Source organism: Zonotrichia leucophrys, chromosome 5, assembly GCF_028769735.1.
Source record: "Zonotrichia leucophrys gambelii isolate GWCS_2022_RI chromosome 5, RI_Zleu_2.0, whole genome shotgun sequence".
NCBI lineage: Eukaryota > Metazoa > Chordata > Aves > Passeriformes > Passerellidae > Zonotrichia > Zonotrichia leucophrys.
Genome location: NC_088175.1, coordinates 17,278,995 through 17,300,410, shown reverse-complemented (window position 1 = coordinate 17,300,410; position 21,416 = coordinate 17,278,995).

The window sequence follows — 21,416 nt, the reverse complement described above, 5'->3', positions numbered from 1 at the left end:
GTTGATTTGTTTCAATAGAGCAGAGAATTTGCTTCCAAAATCCAAAGTTTGACCCTTAGTCTCCATGTGTCATACTCCCAATTGGAAAAAATCATGTACCTTTCTGCCAAAGAATACTGCTTGTAAGTGAGAAAAGGATTTATAAGTGTTCATCTAGACGAGTTACTAAAATATCAGACAAGGGTTAAGAGCAATTTGAAAGACTACTCAGTAACAATGATTCAGTTTAACTTTCTTTCCAGTTCCTCTTTAGGTTTTATTTCTCCTCTTTCTCCTTCCTCTCCTTCGTACACACTCCCTCTTGTCCTGCTCAGAAAATCTGCAAATCTTTTCTCTGTTATCATGTCCTTTAAGCTTCACAAGGAGGATATGTTCACTCCTGGAATATAATATATAGATTTCCTGCATGTGCTTAGCATACTCAAAATGGGGGAATGAGGTGGCAAAAGTACAAAACCAACTCCAGTGAGACAGTTATACACCAACATGAAGTTTCAGATCTCTTGAAGTGCTCAGAGGTTTAATCTTTTTCACTTCCCTGAACCTTCATCAACTTACCCAGCGGGGTCACTTGGCTGTGGCAATCTGAGGTGGTGTCCCACAAAATCAGTTGAGCTGTTTCTCTAGCTCATGTAACACTATGTTTAGCATTGCTCCCATGGGTCTCCTTCCTTTTTCTCTGTTTTTAACTGTTAATTTACTGCACTTCATCAATGTTTTTACAAAGAACAAAACAGAGGATACCATTTCTGGGGTCCTCCTTCCATCATACAGCAGTTGCTACCCAGGAATTGAAAAGCAATGCATCTGGAACTGTTTGCTATTGCTATTCTACAAAAGCATCAACGTCTTGCCATCTCACACTGATAATCTAGACCTAAATATGCATGAGAAGACAACAGCAGCGGGCCCTTAGTGCTGCCTTCTGGGAATCCTTAATAGCAGCGACACCAATAGATTGTGCCAGAAAATTCAGTTCTTAGGCAGAAATTCCACCTTCTCCCACAGTCTGTATCCTGCCCATTACAGCTGATACATTCCCATGACACAGAGATCACCACAGACCTGCCAACATAGCCCAGAACAAGCTACAGCTGCATCTCCATCTATCCACTTACAGCAGTCTTTCTGGCAGCATTTCTGTCAAGGGTGAAAAAAGGGTGGCATTCAGCCAGTTTGCCTGCCCCACTGCCTTACAAAATGGAAATGGAGGGCAGAACCTCAGAGATGAGCTCGTGGCGCCATGGCTAGTCTCCTAGTTGTTTTCCAATGGTGGACAGATTGCAAAGAAATTATTATTTGCCACCAAGTTTCAGTCACTGGGGTAATAGCAGCCTTCTCCCTTGATGCATTCATAATTCATACTTTTAATATCTTTTCACCAACACATGGAGAAATGCTGGAAGCCATAAGAGCATGGCCTGGCAGAATTCAGTCTGGTCTAGACTGAACAAAGCTATAGCCACACAGGGCATTCTCAATCATCCATACTCTTCCCCTAAGCAAGGACACTGTTGTACCTTAATTTGACAGCAAGAAAATAGAGAGTGGTTTAAAATGAAAGCTGTTAGTCAAGGATTTCATCATAACAGACAGATTTGGAAAGAACAAAGTTCTCATTATACTGACTGTTGAGATTCTCCTTTGTGAAACTGTGACAAATCTAATAGTGCATGGGGGGATATTTTTTAATAGAGTCAACAGGCAGATGGATGAGATTTTAGACAGGCAGAGACAGAAGTGTATAAACTTCAGCCAAACACAAAGAGAGAGAAACTGCCTGGGAAAACATAACTGAGAGTAGCTCAGCATGGCTTGGTGTTGGGAGCTGAACTTGCAGCTTTGACAAGGCTGACTTTAAGGCGACCTTCAGTGAAGCTCTTTAACAGTGTATGCTGGGCAATCGCTGGTAAATCTTTATTAATTTTAATTGGCGGCACCCATTTATAAGAACCATTAAAAAGGATAAATTGAGCCCATCCGGCGTAATGTCTTTTGTTAATTAGTTTGTCAGCACTGTTTTAATATCCCCTAATGACTTCATATTTCAGGCCTGACATTAAAGGAGACACTGTGAGAAAGGAAATGGTCTTATCACCGTGTACATTTTTTTCTTTTTTTGAACAAAAAGTGTCCTTCCAGGCCTGACCAAGGTTAGGTGTCATTTAACTCAGATAGACAGGTACCACAAGACTTGGAAGGAACCTATCACCCTATCCAAACCTTACCTTGCTACTGAACAACATGCTCTGCTAAGATTTTCTCTTTTTACAGACCCACACAACAGCAGAAGGAATTAAAAGTCATTAGTCACCAAATTCCCATCCTCCATAGCTCATCATGGACCTGTCTGTAGTGTCAAAACACAATCATGTGGGAAAAATACAGGAAAAACCTGGTACACGACTGCAGCCATGCCTCCCTTAGGTAAAACAGGTTAAACCCCACAGAGCTGAAGGTCTTTTGAGTCACAAGGACACACACAACACCAATACTCTGATCTGTCTTGAGGACCACAAACTTACAAATGAGAAGTTAATAGAGTAAGAGCATCAACAAAGAATGCTTTGTGTATGGACTTAATTTGTAAAAGAAGACAAGAGAGAAATTATTTCTCTGGGGATAATGCTTGGTCTGGAACAAAGGTGAGTGAGCATATCTGTGATTTTGGTGTCAACAATTTTCTTCTTGTGCTCATTCTGTATTTCTTGTAATAGCACACTCAAAGTTTTATCCTGGAAGATGAAGAACTTGAATTCAGTTATGAATGTCGGAAAAGCACTTCTTATGAGTACAATATTTTAGACCTTTACCTCTCAAATAGGTTATGAAGACTTTAGCTAATAAAATCAATTTAGAACATTTTACCCCTTTTCTTTACTATGTATGCACTTGATAATTTTTATTCAAGGAGGAAGTGAATTCAAGGAAGGGCCAGGAGAGGGATCAGCTGAAGCCATCACAGAAGCTAACACAACCCATCGTTGTGTGAGAACTCCCTTTATGAGGTGAACCTTGTGTACTTAGACACCTTGTTTCTCTCCTCACACATCTGCCACACACATCTTTGAGCTCATGAACACCAGAATTATTCATCCAGGGAAGCATTTCCTCACTATGGGGTCCACAGCAAATTTTATTTCCACTCAGTTTCCTACAGTGACTTGTTCAATCAAGGGGAAGATCCTGAATTAACACTGACATTTTGTCAGTGAAGGGTTGTCTCATGAGCTGGATTCTATTAGGCTTTTTCATTTAAGATTACAGTAGGTGAGCAATATGAGGCAAATAACATCCCCCAGTAGTTACATATGATGCTTTGGTGCCTAATGTTGGATTAATTCACATGACGGTGAAGTGAATAAGTGAGACACAGCTAATAGAAAAATTAGCTTTTCTTCTGTCTTACACAGCTTTGCAAATCATGAATATTTTCAGTAATGGTAAGGTGCTTAAATTAATGCTGTAATAGCAAACGGAAAATTAAATCTTTAGCTAATAAAACAGTGTATTTTTTCTTTCAAATTTTAAATTTACCCATACATGGCTCTTCATAGGCATCATTCTGAGAATTGCAGAGACATGTTCCGCTTTGCTAGATCACCTTTCAGCAAAACATAAACAAGTAATTACTGTAGCAACTGAATCAGTTAACAGTTTTATTACTGAGCAAAATCCTTGCCTCAAAGTCAATTGAAATTTCACTGTAAGGGTCTGGAGAACTAACAGGTTTTGCTTTTTCCATTAAAATTTAAGGTTAATGATTTTATGAGTTTTTTTTTTTTATTGGATACACAGTCACATCATTTGAATATTAAAAGCTGCTCTTTGATCTCCTGAAAGCCATCCTACCATCGTTGCAAGCTTGTGCCATGTTTCATGCAGATTTAAAATTTTCAGAGGACTGCTAAAACTATGCCCTATTGTGAAGCACACAGTAAAAGCATGCCTAGGGTGAAATTGATATTCCCAGCAGTCTGAACACCTCTTTGAATGAACTGCCTTTGCAGGGAATAAAAGTCTTGAGTTTTTTTCTCCAACCAGCCTGTCTCTTGTGCACTGGTGTGCTCTACAGAACTCAGCCTTTCATAATCAAAGGTCTGTATGAACTGGCAGCAGAGCTGGTGCTTAGTCTCCATTTTGCAGCTCTGACAAATATGAATTTACATAACAGTCTTTCATTTCTATAAACTATAGTTATTCGTGACAAGCATATTTCCAGTCTTCACCACAGAACACAACCTTGTGTTTTTATTGTTCCAGTACTTCCAGCTCTCATTGTGCAAAAAAATTATGCCTTAATTAGTTTTGCTATTGGTAGCTGGAAAGTGAAAAAAGACAATTTTCATCAGATGCATTAACTCAATGACAGTTGAAATTCACCCGGGAATTGAAAAAGAAAGAAACTAATATTCCTGTTTCCAGTCACATCTAAGAGCCAGAGAGAAGAGAGTGGCATCTATCACTACCAAAAACCATGGCAAACTAAGTCCTAGCCCTTCCAGTCTATTCCCCCATATTTTCTAACACTATTTTCATCTGTTGATGAAAGGTAAAACAAATGTGAAGTTACTCAAGTGATTTTTTTATTTACCATATTGTTTAAATAATAGATTAAAACCAAGTTCAAAATCATCTGCTTTGATCAATCTTCAAGAGATCATAGTCTATTTTTTCATCAGAATCAGCTTTGTAGCTTATTGTAGCAGCACTAGAAAAAATAATTGCCTGATTTTCTCCCATGGGAAAGAAATATAAAAGGAAACAGAAAAAAATCACATAAATTTATGCAAAATCAGAAATGTCAGTGTTTTTGTCATATGCTCCTATGTCCTACAACCATTTAGGCAGCAGCTTGTTAGTCCTGCACCATGGTGAGCATCCAGCACTAAAGGAGAGTAGTGCTGTGTTAGCCTGCACTTACTGGTACAGATCTCAAACCACTGCCCAATACCTTTATCCTCATTTTGCAAAGCAGAAACTGATACACAAAGAAAAATTGTTTGATATTGATGGCAGAATCGGGATACATCTGCTAATGCTTTTTTCTGGAAAAATACTTTTCTTTTTTCTTTATTATGGAGGACTACAAAGTTGAGGCTGCATATTTCTCAGCTCTTCTTTGACAACTAACCTATTAATCTTCCCAAATTCCCTTATTTTCTTCAGTATTGCTCTCTCTGTAACTTCTCACAAACCAATTCCTGGTCACAAGTGGTCAGAAGTGATAGAAACCTTCAGTACCAGTAGTTTCAATGAACAATTCCCTCTTTGGCTTCAGACCTGTCATTATAATCTCACCATTTTCTCTTAATCCACTGTTTCCCATAATGAAAACGGTCACAACTCTAATGAAAATAGTTTAGACAATAAAATAGGTTTATAATGTAGTTCATAAAGGAATAAAAACATGCAGAAGTCAATTAATAGGAGTCCCATCGCCCTTATTCACAAGACTACACTAATATTTTTTTACAGAAGAGGAAATAATCAAAATCAAGCAGACATGAAGATAAATTCCACCTTAGTGAACTGTCTCCAAACATTTGATATCTCACCCCTGTCCTTTGTTACCCAATTATATTCAAATAAAACAACCCACTGAATAATCCATATGAATAGTCTTGATCTGGAACCTATATACAGTGACTTCCTTACCTGTGTTTTGTAATACATATAACGTTGCTTCCATTCTCCAGCCAAAAATAATGCAATGTTGGAATAAATTTCTTGCCAAGAAGCTCCATTTTTGCTTTGTGGGACCATTCCACATTAAATTCACTATTTCTAATGAGATCTTTCAGTCAACCAATTCACAACCACACAGTTTCAGGAATCGTAGAATGGTTTGGGTTGGAAGGGCCCTTAAAATCATCTACTCCACCCTCTTTGCCATGGGCAGAGAATCTTCCACTAGAAAGTGGTTTCAAAACCAACAAAAGTACACTGAAGAGGCAAGTACAGTTCAGTTTTTATATTAGTAATCCAGAGCTACTCTCAGTATTTGCCTGCCTTTTTGGAGGGGTGAGGCAATCACAAGAATAGATCAGCATCCACTCAAGCACTTCCAATAACTTTTTCATTGTCTTCTCCATTAGTACCAAGCATTGTGTACATAGGCAGGCCCTACATATCCACAGAGAAAGCCGAGATGTGTGGTAAAAGGGAAACTGGGTAGAGGTGCTTAAACCAGTGGGTGCTAGAGGTGGTCAGGTCAGGGCCTACTGAAGGGTTGCCAGGCTGAGTTCTCTAGGGGAGAAACACAGAATTATCCCGGGGAGCAATTGTACTGACCCACAAGACATGTGGAGCCTGGTCTAAACCCAAGCCTAGCCTTGAGCACTGCAAGCACCAGTCTCTAGTGGCTGGCTCCTCTACCCAGCCTGGGTGAGAGGCAGGAAGAGAGCAAGAAAGGCTGCCTGCAGAGCAGCACCTGGTGGCAGCTGGAACAGCAGCACTGCTTCTGGATTCCTCCTGCCTGTGCACCTCAGCCTGTTGGCAGAGCTCACAATGCAGCTGCTCGCTGCAGGCCTTCACAGATCACGTCTGCCATCGGCAATTTATATACAACTGCAAACAGGGACGGGACACTTGAACTGGTGTCGTGAGCTGTTTATTTCAAACATCAGTCTCAGAACATTGTTATGACAATGGAGAAGACGAGGTGTGAACAGCTCGCTGATTCAAATAGAACGCCAGGGAAATGTAATGTTTCTGCTGCATTAGCAATGTTCCCAGATCTACTGTCTGAGGCCTGTCTTTTCTACCATTTTCTCAAAACTCTCTAATTTTATAGATCCCAACACAGGTCCACTAAGTTCTCACTATATCTGACAGCAACTAATGCCTGAAATCACATTGGTCTTAAAAACAAAGACTGTCCAGGGTTGCAATATTCAAGCACAGTCCTTTTCCAAAATCAGAATCTCTTAGCATAAGGCTTATCTCAGAGCCAACTGCATTGCATCAGCCTCCTGCAAGAAGTACTTTGAAAGGTTTTGACCTTTCTTTTCCATTTGGGGACAAAAGTGTTTCAATCATATCATCCAACACCTAAACAGGAACAGATTCTCACTCCCAAGTTTGAGAATCAGAAGTAACACTTTAAAACAGCAAGCAGCAATCTTTGTGACGGTGAAAAATTCACTTGGAAAGCACCAAAGTGTGTGGAGACCTCACACAGTTTGGAGGAGCTGGTTTTTTGAGATCTAGCTGTGGCTCAGTTGGATGGGTCCTAGAAACAGCTCTTGATTCCCCCCACACAAGAGATTAGGATATCAAACAAGTGCTCTCAGAAAGGGCACTAATTCTCTTTCTGCTATTATTCTGTACAGAGAGCTCATGCAAAACTCTCTGCCCTCCATGTGATACAGTAATATGAGTTCATTCACATCAGCTCACTCATGATCTGACCTGACAAAAGGACAATTGTTGAAAATAAAACTATTTTTAAAGTTGAGGGAAATCCTCACAGAGTTGATTTGATTAATATTGTTCACACAGCTTTCTACACGCAATACATATAACTAAATCATTTATATAACTGAATTCACACTTTCCCTGAATCATCTATGCAGTGAATAGTGATCAATTCACTCTTTGCAACAAAATTAACCTGACACTGCTCACAGCCATGAAAAAATAACAAAGCAGGAGTTGTGAATTTCTCTGTTACTTGAAAATCAAATAAATTCAGCAGAAACACTTTGCTGCTGTCTAGACAATAAAAATGTTATATATCTTCGAAGAACAGATTCAATTTCCTATTCATACTTGGCAATTGTTAGCTAACTCTGTGAAATTCCTCAGAAGGTGACGAAGCATGGGCTGGATAAATGTGTTGTAAGGTGGAGTGAAAACTTACTGAACTGTCAAGGGGTTCAAAGGGTTGTGATCAATGGCTGGAGGCCAGTCACTAATAGTGTACATCAGGGGTTGATACTGGGGACAGAAGTATTTTACATCTTCATTAATGGCCTGGCTAATGGGATGATACAAAACTGGGAGGAGTGGTTGAGGCACCAGAGATAAGTGCTGCCATCAGAAGAACCCTGGTCAATAGGTCATGAAAATTAACAGAGCAAAATGCCAAATCCTGTATCAAGGGTGAAACAACCCCACACACCAGTGCAAGATGGGGCTGAGTAGCTGGAAAGATGCTCTGAAGAAAGGGATCTAGAGATACTGAACATGAGCCAGCAATGTGCCCTTGTGGCAAAGAAGGCAAATAGCCTCCAGGACTGGATAAGCATTGCCAGCAGATTGAGGAAGGTGTTCCTTCCATTCTGCTTAGCACTGCTGAGATCCTACCTGGAGTGCTGTGTCCAGGACTGAGCTTCCCAGAACAAGAGACATGAATATAGTGTAGCAAGCCCAACATGAGAGCCACAAAGATTATTTAGGGTCTGAAACCCCTATCATACAAGGAGAAGTTGAGAGAGGTGAAATTGTTTAACCTGGAGAAAAGAAGATGCAAGGAGAATTTTAAAATTTTGCAAAAATGCCTATTCAGAAAGAGGAAAGAAGACAGAACCAGATTCTTTTCAGTGGCACCCAGTGACAGGACAGGAGGAAATGAGCACACAGTGAAACACAGGAAAAGTTAAGTGTGATGGTGGGCAAGCACTCAAACACACTATTTCAACATAACTTTGATCAATGGCTGTGGATTCCATGCATTTGTGTGCTCTGGCTGACACCTTCCCATATATTTTTACATGTATATAACCATTCAGCAATATTCCAGATTCAACTTTTTAAGCCATCACAACCTTGTACTCCCAGAGTGTCAGAATAAGAAACATCCAAATAACATTGACATCTAGCTAAGTTTATGTCAGTTCTGAACTCACTGCACTCTTGAAGGTAATTCAGAAACAGAAGAAGTAGATACAATAATAAAGGAATTTTTATATCAGACTGTAGATTGCAAATTGGGTAGAAATATCTCTTCAGCTACTTTGACGTTATTTTACCCCTCTAAATCTAAAAGAAAACAACATAGTTTTCACTACCTGATCTTTAAATTTTTCTTCATCTTCATTTTTTACATTTCCAGCAAACACAGCACTATACTAAGCAAAAATGCAGAAAACTCAAGCCACCTACAAGTTAAGTGTCTCCTTGGCCTGATATCACAGGTCTTCTTGCTAATCACTTATTCAAATACAGATATCCTCAGTGCCTGTCTTTGTGAGATAATTTTTTATTATCAGTGGACTCAATTCAGTATTTGTTTAATTTTCAGTCCATAGAATGTAAAAATACAGCAATACAACAGGGGAGGTGAATAAAAACAGAGAGTGGATCTTTACTTGTCACAGATACAACCTACCTCTGGGCAAACTTTTCATACCTGTAAAAGCCAGATCCAAAGGTTATGGCCATGTCAATGAAAATAAAAAAAAAAAAATGTCTGGTGACTACAAAGAAAATGTTCATTGAGATGGGTCCTGAAATGAAACATTTCTCTTCTTTGGCCATACCTTTGGCTAGCCTTCAGCTGACCTACAAGGTATTTGGCAAAGTTCACCCAACAGAGAGAACAGAGATAAAAGATACAAGAACTGTTCTGGGTCATACCAAAGGCCAGTCTAGCCTGATAACTTGTCTTCTACACTACCTCACAGTCACTGAATGTGCAATCCCAGAGCAGAATCAACTCTGGAACAGTCAGCCTGAATAGAGGCACATGAAGAATTCATCTTGCTGTCTGTGCTACTGTGAGCAGAGACCAAAGATGGATACCAAGGGAAAGGCATAAGAATTAGGTAGTCCTACATCCTGTGCATATGAGAAGAGCCTGCTCTAAAACTTTCAAAGTAACCAGCTGTGGCTTGTGGAAGAATATATTCCAGTGAGGCTGTGTTACATTGTGATTTTTAAGGCATTAACTTCAAAGACAAGCATTGCTGTAGTTAAAACAAATCAAAAAACAGCACCAATACCCTCTCCCATTCCAGATCCCATTATGATCATAAGCCAAGTAGAACATCATGATAAATATGCTTTGCCTTTACACCTGTGAGGAGCGGCCCCAGCCTGCAGTGGAAACTGGAAATCTGTCAACAAGAAGACACGTGAGCCCCAGTGGCCTTCTGTGATGAAGGGACAACATCAGTGGACAAGGGAAGAGCTATGGTTGTTATTGGGACATTTGTAAGGCCTTTGACACAGTCCCTCACAACACCCTTCTCTCTAAATTGGAGAGATATGGGTTTGATGGATGGACTGTTTGGCAGATGAGGAATTGGCTGAAGTGGACAATGGCTCAATGTCCAGACAGAGATCAGTGACAAGTGGTGTCCAGATGACAGGGATAAGCACAGTTTTTTATCTTCATCAGTGACACAGACAGTGGCATTGAGTGCACCTTCAGCAAGTTGGAGTGCAAGAACAATGCTGAGTGGTACAGGTGACACGCCAGGGGGACAGACTGCCATCCAGAGGGACCTGGACAAACTCAACAAGTAGGTCCATGGGAACTTCATGAAACCAAGTGCAAGGTGCTACACCTGAGCTGAGGCAACCCCCAGCATTAACACAGACTGGGGGATGAAGGAATTGAGAATGGCTGACAAAGAAAAGGAATTGAGGGTGCTGGTGGCTGGGAGGCTGCACGTGAACTGACAACACTCACTTGCAGTCCAGAGAGCCAAACATGCCCCAGGCAGCATCAAAGGCAGTAAGGCCAGCAGGCTGAAGGGGTTTCTACTATGCACAAGGTACCAGCACCCAGCAACACAACTGTGTCACAGGAAAAGCAAAGTTGAATTACTATTGCAAGTGCAGAGCTTCTGGCAGGAGAATTGCACAGCAGAGGGAGCAATTGCCCTTCATCACAAAAGCAACTGAGTCACTTTTATTCCTTACAGCATTAACATTGCTGTAGCTGCAAATTATTCTGAGTTTGTTCACCAACATAGTAGCTCTTATTAGATGAAACATGAGAACTGAAAAAAAACCAAAAACAACCCTGCAGGATCAAAAATCCTCTCAGTACAGCTGAGTACAAGAACTCTGCATTGACTTTGACAGGCATTGGTAAAGCATCCAAGAGAAAAAGCAGCTGGTCTTTCTCTGTTCAGGAAAAGAGAGAGATAATTGCTAGTGTGAAATAGTGAGAGTTTGTGAGAAGGGAAATTATCATTCATTATAATAACTAAGCTGAGTCTACAGTTGATAGTGACAGTTTTATATTCTAAGATATAGAAGGTGTTTTGAGAACAAAAGACATGAGATCAGGGGCAAACCAACTGTGTATGTGTTTATTCTTTGCTAGTTTTCTGTGAGAGTTTATTCTGGTATGTGGTCATTTCTTAGCTTGACCTACAAAGCTTCCAGGACACCACTTGGTGCAAAGGCTGAACAAGGTTACATTCTTGGCAGGGAGAATGTAGCAGCTAGAGACATGGGAGATGGACTCTGGGATGTATTATTCATATAAATAAACAGGAAAACACTCCAATTCAGAATATATCTAGAAAATGTGCTGCAGGTTGCACAGCACTGTGCTTACAGAACCTCACAGAGAGGATGTGTCCCATGCCTTACACAATTAGGGTCACTGCGATGCAAGACATTGTAGCTCACACTGTTCACACATGAATATGGCAAAATCAGTGATAACATGAGAGCAGGTGGACACATTCAGTGATTTATATTAAAACCTAAACACAATACTTGCTCTCATTCCATTCTTTAAATCTTTGCTTTTCTAAAAGTGAAAAAATACAGCAAATTTCCATTTGCAGTCTTCTGTATACCAGACTAGTCACAGTTATACCAATTACTAAGTGTTAGCCTTAGCTATCTTTTCTTTTGCACTTTGATTCCCACTGATATAATAAAATTTAACATTTTGGCCTTCCCTTTGCTATTCAGTCAAATCAGTTACAAGATCTAAAACTGAGAAACAGACCTTTCCTCTGCACGGGTTCCCAAGAAGAGCAACTCAGGAAAGACCACACAAAGAAATAACTCATCCATTTATTAAAACTGATTGATTGAAAAATATTTGTGTTGTTTTCAATAAACCAAGACATCTTAATATAAAATAAACTGCTAGAAGTCAAGAATGATAACATAAAATAACCAGTTTTATCATAACCACACCACTGGAAGGTAACTTCAACCCTTTCCAGGGACCAGTGAACTGATAGACGCTGCCTGCAGCACCAACTTCCTCCAAAGGTCCACTTCTCAGGACAGAGGGCATCAATGTCCTGGATGAAATCAGTGCAAGTGCCTCTGAGTCTGGCTGCTACATGTATCTGCCCTGCAGCTGACGACATTCTCACTGTGGATATCCCATCACATACAGCAAGTGTACTAAGCACCAAGAAGCACAAGTTACTTGTTCAGCACTGAGACCAGCAGGAATCACCACAAAAAGCACAAATGGCTGTCTGGCCAGCACCATAACCCAAATGACCAGAAACTCCACAAGCAACTAGTGAGGATCTGGCCCTTTGTAACAGTTGGTTTCAGGCCAAGGAAAAGCTGAACATCCATAGGGATGGCCGTGAATTTGCCAGGCTCCACCTACAAACAGAGAAAGCTGCTGCTATTCATCCCACAAGTGTTCTTGGAATTTGCTTGCTACAGCTTTAAAAAAGGTCAGATAGAAGGTGCTCAAAAAAGAGTTATGCTGTGATCACTCTGGCTGTTTTAACTGGGCAGCCAGCTCTGCCTTGTGACAGACAGCTGGGACACGCAGCAACTGAGAGACTGAATTGTATCCACATTTAAGCACTCGTGTTTCATCGAGCACATAAATTGTACAGCAGGAATTTAGGGGATGGAGCAGCTGCATTATGAGGAGAGATTTCTCTCCCTAATTTGAAGACATGCAGGCTGAGGAGGATACAACTGAGAATTGCAAAATCATGAAGGTAGTTGAGGAAGTGAGAGCAGATTGTTAGCTATCAAACCTTGTAATACTGCAAGTATGGGCACTCACTCAAACTGCATGCAAGATAGGTTTCAGACAAATAAAAATATTTTGCAAACACAACTGTAGTGAAATTTTGATCATATGGGACTAGGAGACAAGCAGGCTACAAAAAGAGAATTTTTATGGACAGCCATTCCAAAATAGGTAAGGGAATGGCCACAGGTGTACCTCCCAGAGATTTTAATCCAGTGACTGTGGATGCTGAGGGAGAACAAGAGGAATGCACAAATTAATGGCCAGGATCATGTCCTAGCTCCATGCAGTATTGCCTGCTGTTACTGTCCAAGGCAAAGATACCTGTCTAGGTGGGCCTTAGGTTTGACAAAATAAGGTACTTCTTACACTTTTATGCATGAAGCCATGACTGGAGAAAGTCATTGCCACTTTAGGCCTAAGAGCCCAGACTCACAGCTGGCATGGCTTCCCCTGGAATCTCTGTCAGACCACATGCACTTTAGAAACCTGTGCAGAAGTTATAATGCAATGGGCATACACATTGAAGAATTGCTCCTGCCCAAAGAGCATTGAAGCTAAATTCAAAATTGTTTCTGTTATATCCTGGTAGCTATAACTACTGAAGTTTTGCAAAAATTCCCTTGTTGTTTTTCCTTACATGCAGCTCCTGTCCATATTATTCCCTGCTCCAGAGGAACTCAGGGATGGCACCAGGCTTTGTCCCTGTTACAGTATGAATTTCTCCCCAAAACTTGCAACCAAACAAGTAAGCTCAAATTACAGCTTCATAAAGGTGGTATCTAATAATGGCATGCCTGTCCCACCCTCACAATATGAGAGCAGAGAATTTTAAAGAAAAAAATCTGTCATTTGCTAGCACTCAAACACATGCTGGCTTCCTCTGAGCACAACAGATTTCACCTGCTTCCTTCCTTTTCCTTTCAGCTCCCACAGCTGTGACGGATATGTTACTAACACACACAGCACATGTGCCACATGTCCTTTATCTCCCTCTCTCCATTTCTACACCCCTGAAGTGCTGAGAGGAAATTGAGCTGGCCAGAGTTGTGTGGATGTATGCAAGGCCCAATCAAAGAGTCATGACACCAGATGGATTGACAATAGCTACTGCTCCTCTTATGTATGAAATGCCACCTCTTTTCCCAGAATTTTCCATAACATATGCAGTGGGCACTAGTCTAAACTTGACTAAACAACTTACCCAGCTTCATACTACAGCAGGTGGGTGGGTGGATTTCTGAATATGCTTGTGACTTCCCAGGAAGCCATAAGAAAGATGGATATAATTTTAGTGGAGCCCACTCCTTTCTCAAGTTTGAGGAAAAATCTGTTTCCATTTTCTCTGAAGCCTGCAAGGCAAGTAGGAAGGCACAACATTTTCATCATTGAAATCTAAAAAATATGACCATACACTAGCTCATTTCTCAGCATTCCAAATATAACTGGAAAGCATAGTGTTGTGTAATGCAAGAAGACAAGCACTGCCCTACAGTGATAGAGATTTTATCTAGCTCCCATTTCAATGGCAACTGGCCAGCTGGAATTTGTTCATAAGTATTTATTTGATAGCAAGATGAGTTACACTGGTCCAGTTGCCTAGAAAAGAAATTGTTGGAAATTACAAGAGGAAATAAACTATTAAAATCATCCATTTCCTCCACCAGGCATCATAAAGGTATAATCCACTCTGTACCCTTAGACAGAATCAATTTGACAAGGTTGTCTGAGATAGCAGAGAACTGGACTACAGTCCTTCCCAGTGGAAGTGAACGGTGGACAGTGTCAACTCTTCTGAAACTGGGAGTAACAAATAAGACAATTGGGTTCTCAGCAGTACAAAACAGCAGATCTTTACCAAGATCAGCTTCTCACAACTGCACTATTAATGAGATCACTTTTCTCCAATGGCCTAAAAAAATTTAATAATGAGAAAACTGTATGATCCTAAAGTCATTCTGATTGTGGCAAAGGAGGGTCATGTAAAAATATTCCTAAAAGCAAACAAGCAATGAAATGGGAAAGAGACATGAGAAGACACTAGAATGGGTTGAAAGTAACAAGGCCCTGGCACCAGACATCAAAGCCATTCCTTAGCATCAGACAACATGCAGGAAAGTTACTGCTGACAGCGGCAGAAACAAGAAGCTGCATTTATTGGAAATGTTCTCTAAATTTCAGGTTTTCTAGATTCTAAATTAATCCCAATCCAGTTTTAGGAATTGCTTTACTTTTCATTGTCCTGCAGGAAAAACACTTGATGCTACACATTTTCATTCCTAACCACTAGATGTCACTCAACCCATTTCTCTCGCGTGCCTACCACCTCGGTAACTTACTCCCAAGGGAAATAAAACGTCAAAAAAAATTTAAAATTAAAAAAAAAAAGGCAAACAAAAAAAAAAGCTGAAGAATCGCTTTGGAGAAAAACAGAACATGTCCCATAGCGCACAAAGTTTCCCAAACACAGTTTCTTTGTAAGCCTGAAGTAGCTTTCAAATACACATAGGTCAAGAGGTTTTGAAGCTCAGACAGATTCAGCACCACTTTCAGGTGGAGAGGGTAAAAAGATCACCACAGTTACGGGCACAGACTTATTAACCGTTCAATTTATTTCCAATTCAAACAGCAACAAAGTGAACAACTTGGGTGGAAAGAATCACCTCTTAGGCTTCTGCAAAGTTCACTATATTTCCAGAGTGTGAGCCTTGACCCCTGCAGTATATTCCTAATGATAGAATCTTAAAATGGTTTGAGCAAGAATAGACATCAGAGATCATCCAGTTCCAGCCTCCTGCCATGGGCAGGGACACCTTCCACCAGAACAGGCTGCTCAGAGCCCCTTCCAGCCTGGCTTTCTTTAAACACTTTTGTGAAGGGGGCAGCCACAGCTCATCATAAAGAATTTCTTCCTAGTGAAGCAGAGTAGAAATAGTATCTAAACATACCTGCTATCTCTCTCCACATACCTTATAAGATACTCCCTTGGAAAAGATATCTTTTTAGTTTACAGCCAGTTTAAAAAATGAATTCAGCTCTTTGTAGTATACCTTTACTTTCATGAAACCCCAGCCCTACCTGCAAAACCTGCAATGATAAATTCTCTCCCCTGGATAAACAGATGTCACTGTGGGGCATTAAGAACATTTCATATGACGCCTAAAAAAATGTAATGCAAAACTGAATGTGAAAGTGTAATTATTAAATTAGCAAGTTTCAGCAAACCAGGGAAGATATGAGAAGACTGTGAAACAGGAAGAGGGAAGGAGGGGAAACCAAGAGCCAGGAGATTACCACTGATGAAAACAACGTGCCATTTTGTAATAGTGGCAGACCCTTTTTTTCATGAAACTTTTTATTCATACTCTTCTAATACATTCTTCAATGTATTAGAATATTAACAAATTGCTATCTTCTTTTCAGTTTATGACATAACAGAGCAGATCAGTATAGTTCTACTGATCTATGCATTTCTACTCTAACATCAATAAAGCATTTCCAACAGTGAAAATAAACTATTTCTTTAGCATAGCTAATCCTTTTGCAATCAGTCCTCTCCAGTCCCCCAAACCTACCATGCTATAGGAATTAACCTACTTCCAAAAAAATATTGAAATCTCTCCACATGCACAGAATTTTCATTCACTTACAATTTATGTAGCCTAGAAACCAAAATAAAGAAGGTTGGCTTGCTGCTTAGGAGAAAACTCACATTATGTCCCTGGTCTGCCACTGTCTTCCTGCAGGATCATGGACAAGCCATTCAGGACATGTTTACAGTTCACAGCAGAGAACAATGCAGAGTGCTCTGAGCTGCAGATTCCCAAGCCAGGAAACACACAGGCACAGCACTGCTGAACCTGTATGAACCAGTCAGTACTGGTACATTAAGGTGTCACTGCATGGAGGTGCTTGACTGGCTCATGACATCAGTGATCACACATCCTGCCCAGGTGTCTTTTCACCAACAATAAAAGCACTTGCTGCTTCTTTATCTCCTTTCTCCATTTGAAGAGTGAGAAGAGTAGCCCTTCCATGTTTTGCAAATATGCTGCAGGCATACAAACAAGAAAACTAGGGAAGTGCAGACAGAACTGAGTACCAGAGAGGAGGGAATGCATGCAGAACTCTCAAACCCATGCAGCACTTGAAAGTTGCTTTCCTGCAATGATTTTATCTTGGGCATCAGGGGGAAAAAAATTAGAAATCTGTTACTACTAAATGATAACGTTAGAACTGGAGACACTAAGGACCAAGCTGTGGAGAGAAAACTGATCAGGATCAATTTGATTTGGAAAATGATAAAAAATGTCAGCACCAATTCTACAATGTACTGACAATTTGCAGCATTAATGATTAGACAGAAGTTCAAACTGCATGCACGAGACTTGGCATGGGGAATTAAACCTATGGCTCCACATAAGTTCCTGACCTAGCTAGTACAGAAGTGGTGTCTTTTTCATGTGCAACTGAATGGCCACTGTAACCCCTGAAGGAAAGGCTCACATGCTAGACCAAGCTCAGCACATTAGTTTGGAGCTGAGGAATGTTACATTTAGATTTCTATTTCACACAAAGCATTGTTGGGATTTGAAAGCGGTTCTTTCAAAAATAAAAAAATAAATACCCTGTCTGTTGGTTTATTCATTATTCTGTTTCCAGTTAAATCTTTCAGAAGTGTCTGTTCTGTACCAGTGTAGAGCTGGAAAAATATTTTGTGGGATAGGAGCCCATTTCCTCTCCATCTCTAGAAAATATCAGACAGACAAAAGGAAATTAGGAATTTTATTATAAAATTCTACCTTTATTCAAAAGCTCACTGGAGAAGCTCACTGTACCTGTTTTAATGAACTTTAAAACAGGTACAATTTTTTGCAATTCCACAGTCCCTTCAGAAAAAAAAAACCCTTTTCCTTCCCAGCTAAGTAAAGTACTTTATAGCTGTTATATTTATAGCTGTTATATTTATAGTCATATTCCTTTCAGTAAAGTTTAATGTGCAATCATATCAGTCTGTGGTCTTTCCTGTAGACCCACTTTCAGTATGCAAAGCTAGGGTGACTACAAGAGATCTGGAGAAGACTTTTTTACAAATGCTTGTAGTGACTGGATAAGGGGAATGGTTTCAAACTGATAGGGGGTAGGTTTAGATCAGATATTGGGAAAAAACTCTTTCCTGTGAGAGTGGTGAGGCACTGAAACAGATTGCCCAGACAGGTTGTGGACGCCCCATCCGTGTTCAAGACCAGGCTGGATGGGTGTCTGAACAACCTGATCCAGTGGAAGGTGCCCCTGTCCACGGCAGGGAAATTGAACTAAATGATCCTTATGGTCCCTTCCATAAACCCAAACCATTCTATGATTCTACGACAAATACAGAAGTCTCATAAATATTTGCTGGCATTTTAAAGCTTGACTGGATCTAAGTCTCCTCTTAGGTATGATCTACGCATGAAAAGAAATCAGAATGACTGCACCTGAAGAGGAAAATGTGTGGAGTCACTATATCAGTCTCTGTTGAAGTCATTCCTAGCTGCCAACAAAACAGGGCTATTCTGGCACTGCTATGCCAGTTGATCTCCCAGACAGACTAAATATTACACGTGCTGTATCAAAAAAAAAAGCTTTGCTGTTATCTGCATAGGTAGTCCTGATTAGAGCAAGGCAAGAACAACTTCAGGGGCAAAGGTAGAACTCCTGCTCAGGGCAAAGGTCTGTGGCAGCACATGCAAACGGCTCAGCAGCACAGTGAGCTCAGCAGGGGCTTCTGCACAGCACAGAACTGCACTGCTCATAAAGACATTCCTGTCAATAGGCTAAAGGGAGTACTGGGAGTTGGAGAAAACTAAACACAGGGGAAGAAAACACATCAATAAACACCATTTAGACAATGAGTTTCAAACCTCTATCTTCAACTGAAAAGGAAGGAAGGAAGTGGCAGAAGGAAGTGGCGGAAGGAAGGAAGTGGCGGAAGGAAATCGTCTCAAAACTAAGTACTCTGGGAAATAAATTCAGAAATATGCTGATTTGCGACATGAGGTTTTTCACAGAGCTCTTTCAGGAATACAGACAAGGGAACCCAGTCTGAAACAGTTACAGAAGGAGGATGTTAGTGCCACAGAGAACCTTAGATCAGGAAAAGTTAGACCAAGTTGGATAAAGACTGCACAAGCCCTACTCATGCTCGAAGCAACATTCAGTGTTCCCTTGAATCATATACTTTGGGAAAAGCCCTTAAGATCATTGCAATGTTCCAGCTCACACTAAGAAAATGTAACTAAACAGTGGCCTAAAACTGCCATTAGGAAGAAATCTCTGATAAGTATTTTAATTGGCCTTATGCAAGATCACGAAGACACTGTGTTTGAAGACCAAAAAAAAAAAAATCACAAAACCCAAACCCAAAATTACACCATAAGAACAAATGATTGTCAGAAGTAAAAATAATTCAATGTTAACAAAATGTAGGAGATGTTATAAAACAAAGGGAACACTATAATTCACTATCCATATAGTCCATGTTCCCAGAAACTAATATCAGATCCTCTCTAATAGAGACAAAATTCCCACCACAGAGAAGAACAGACAAAAGAATTTATTTCTCAAATGGTTTGTATGCCACTTGCATACTTTTATCAAATATTTTATATCTTAAAAAATAACTTATATAGTCCAATAATTTCTGCCTTTATTTCAATCCTTTATCAATGTTTTTTTATTTTTTCACTGACAGCAAAACTTAACTCTGCCTTAACAAAGTTTCACCCATTTAAACAATTCTCAGAGCATTTACACAGTCTTCCTCTACAGAGCACAGGTAAATAAACAATTTATGCTGCTACTAAACAGAAATTGCATGCCTTCTGGTCCCTCATCATCCTAGCCAGCATGCTGCCAGAAATGAAAGGCAGTGTTTAATGCACATTACACACCCCGCACTGCAGGCAGCAGCCCCCCAAGGCAGGGAAGCAAAAGCTGTGCAGAAGGGGAAGTGAAGTCTCTGTCCTCTGCTGTCACCTCAGTTGTGTCCAGTTCCCACTGCAGGCATTGGCTCTCTTGGCATGGTTCCGCTCTATCCTTTTTCAGCTGGGCAAAGCTTAGTGCCATGGTACTACACTAAATACAGATCTCCTGCTACAGACCAATTATTTGAGTGATGGCCAGAATGGAGGGATGCTGCCTTATAATTATCCAATACAAGCAAAAATCCCTTGATAAGCTTATTTTGAGGACTGTTGATACTTATCAGCTACATTTCCTCCAGTTGAGATTTGAGAATTTATTTTAAGACATGAAACATACAAGAATTGTATTTCACTTCTACTACAACTATTTTTACTTTTAAGAAAGAATAGTAGTTAATGTGCCAAAAATGCCAACTAATCTTTACAAAATCTCTGGCTGCAAGTCAGGGTTATTAGCATTTCCCTCTAACAGGTAGAAAAGCTGAGCTACAGAAGGTCATATGAAGTACCAGCCCTGGATTAGCACTGGAGCTCCAAATCAAAACAAACATCCTTGCCTCTATGGACGGCTGTGCCTCATTTCAGCCAGGGGAGGCAACACAGCTCTAAAAGAAGCATTTAAACTCCTTGCTCCCTGTCCTTTCCTCTGTGCTGTTACTGGAAATACACCTGCCCCTTAAGCAAAATGCAGATTATGCCCCCAGTGGGGCTCTGCCACTGCATGACTGGCACACTCCCAATCCCGTGTCTCTAGAGGGACTGAGGACATGGGAGGTTATGAACTGTTCTTGCAAAATGTGTCCATTCAGGGGCTGTGCAGTGATTCCTGTCATGGGTTTTGCTGCTTCTTTAGATATAAGGGGGCAATTTCAACCAACCATCAACTTCTCACAAGTAGAAGGCAAAGGCAATAAAATCAATAAAAACTTTACAGAGGTGATAAATCTCCAGTGCTTAAGGTCCCCATTCAAAAGAAATTCTTATTCAGTTACTTATATGTTTAAGTATTACGGAAGTTAATGAAGGCTCTATGAAGTGATGCTGGTGATTTGTTTGGAAGGCAGAAGCAGGGATACACATTTAGCCTAATTTTCCTTTAAAAAAAATTAACCTTTCAGCATTTTGGGCAATGTTGAGTTCAACAAAAAACTGTGTTCAAGTATTGTGCCCTCAGAAAGGATCTCATGTGAGCAACAGCCTACAGAGCACCACAGAAGAAGTGGAATCTCTCTCTGAAATCCTCTACCCAGCTCTGTAAATGCTATAGCCTGTTCTCAGGGCACATCAAATTCCATGGCAACCGGCGTGTATTTCCCCACACTGATGCTGAACCACAGCCTTTTGTTTGGAGTGCTAAATGCAAGTATTCTGAGATGTCCTTCAGAGGGTACCTCAGCAGCTGACCCGGTCATTTGTACACATTTCTTGTACTTGGTGCTTAAATTACAGAATGCTTTTATGTTAGAGCTTTCAACATAGATAAATGCCACAGGGTGGTGAGAAAACACAGCCAGCGGTAGAGA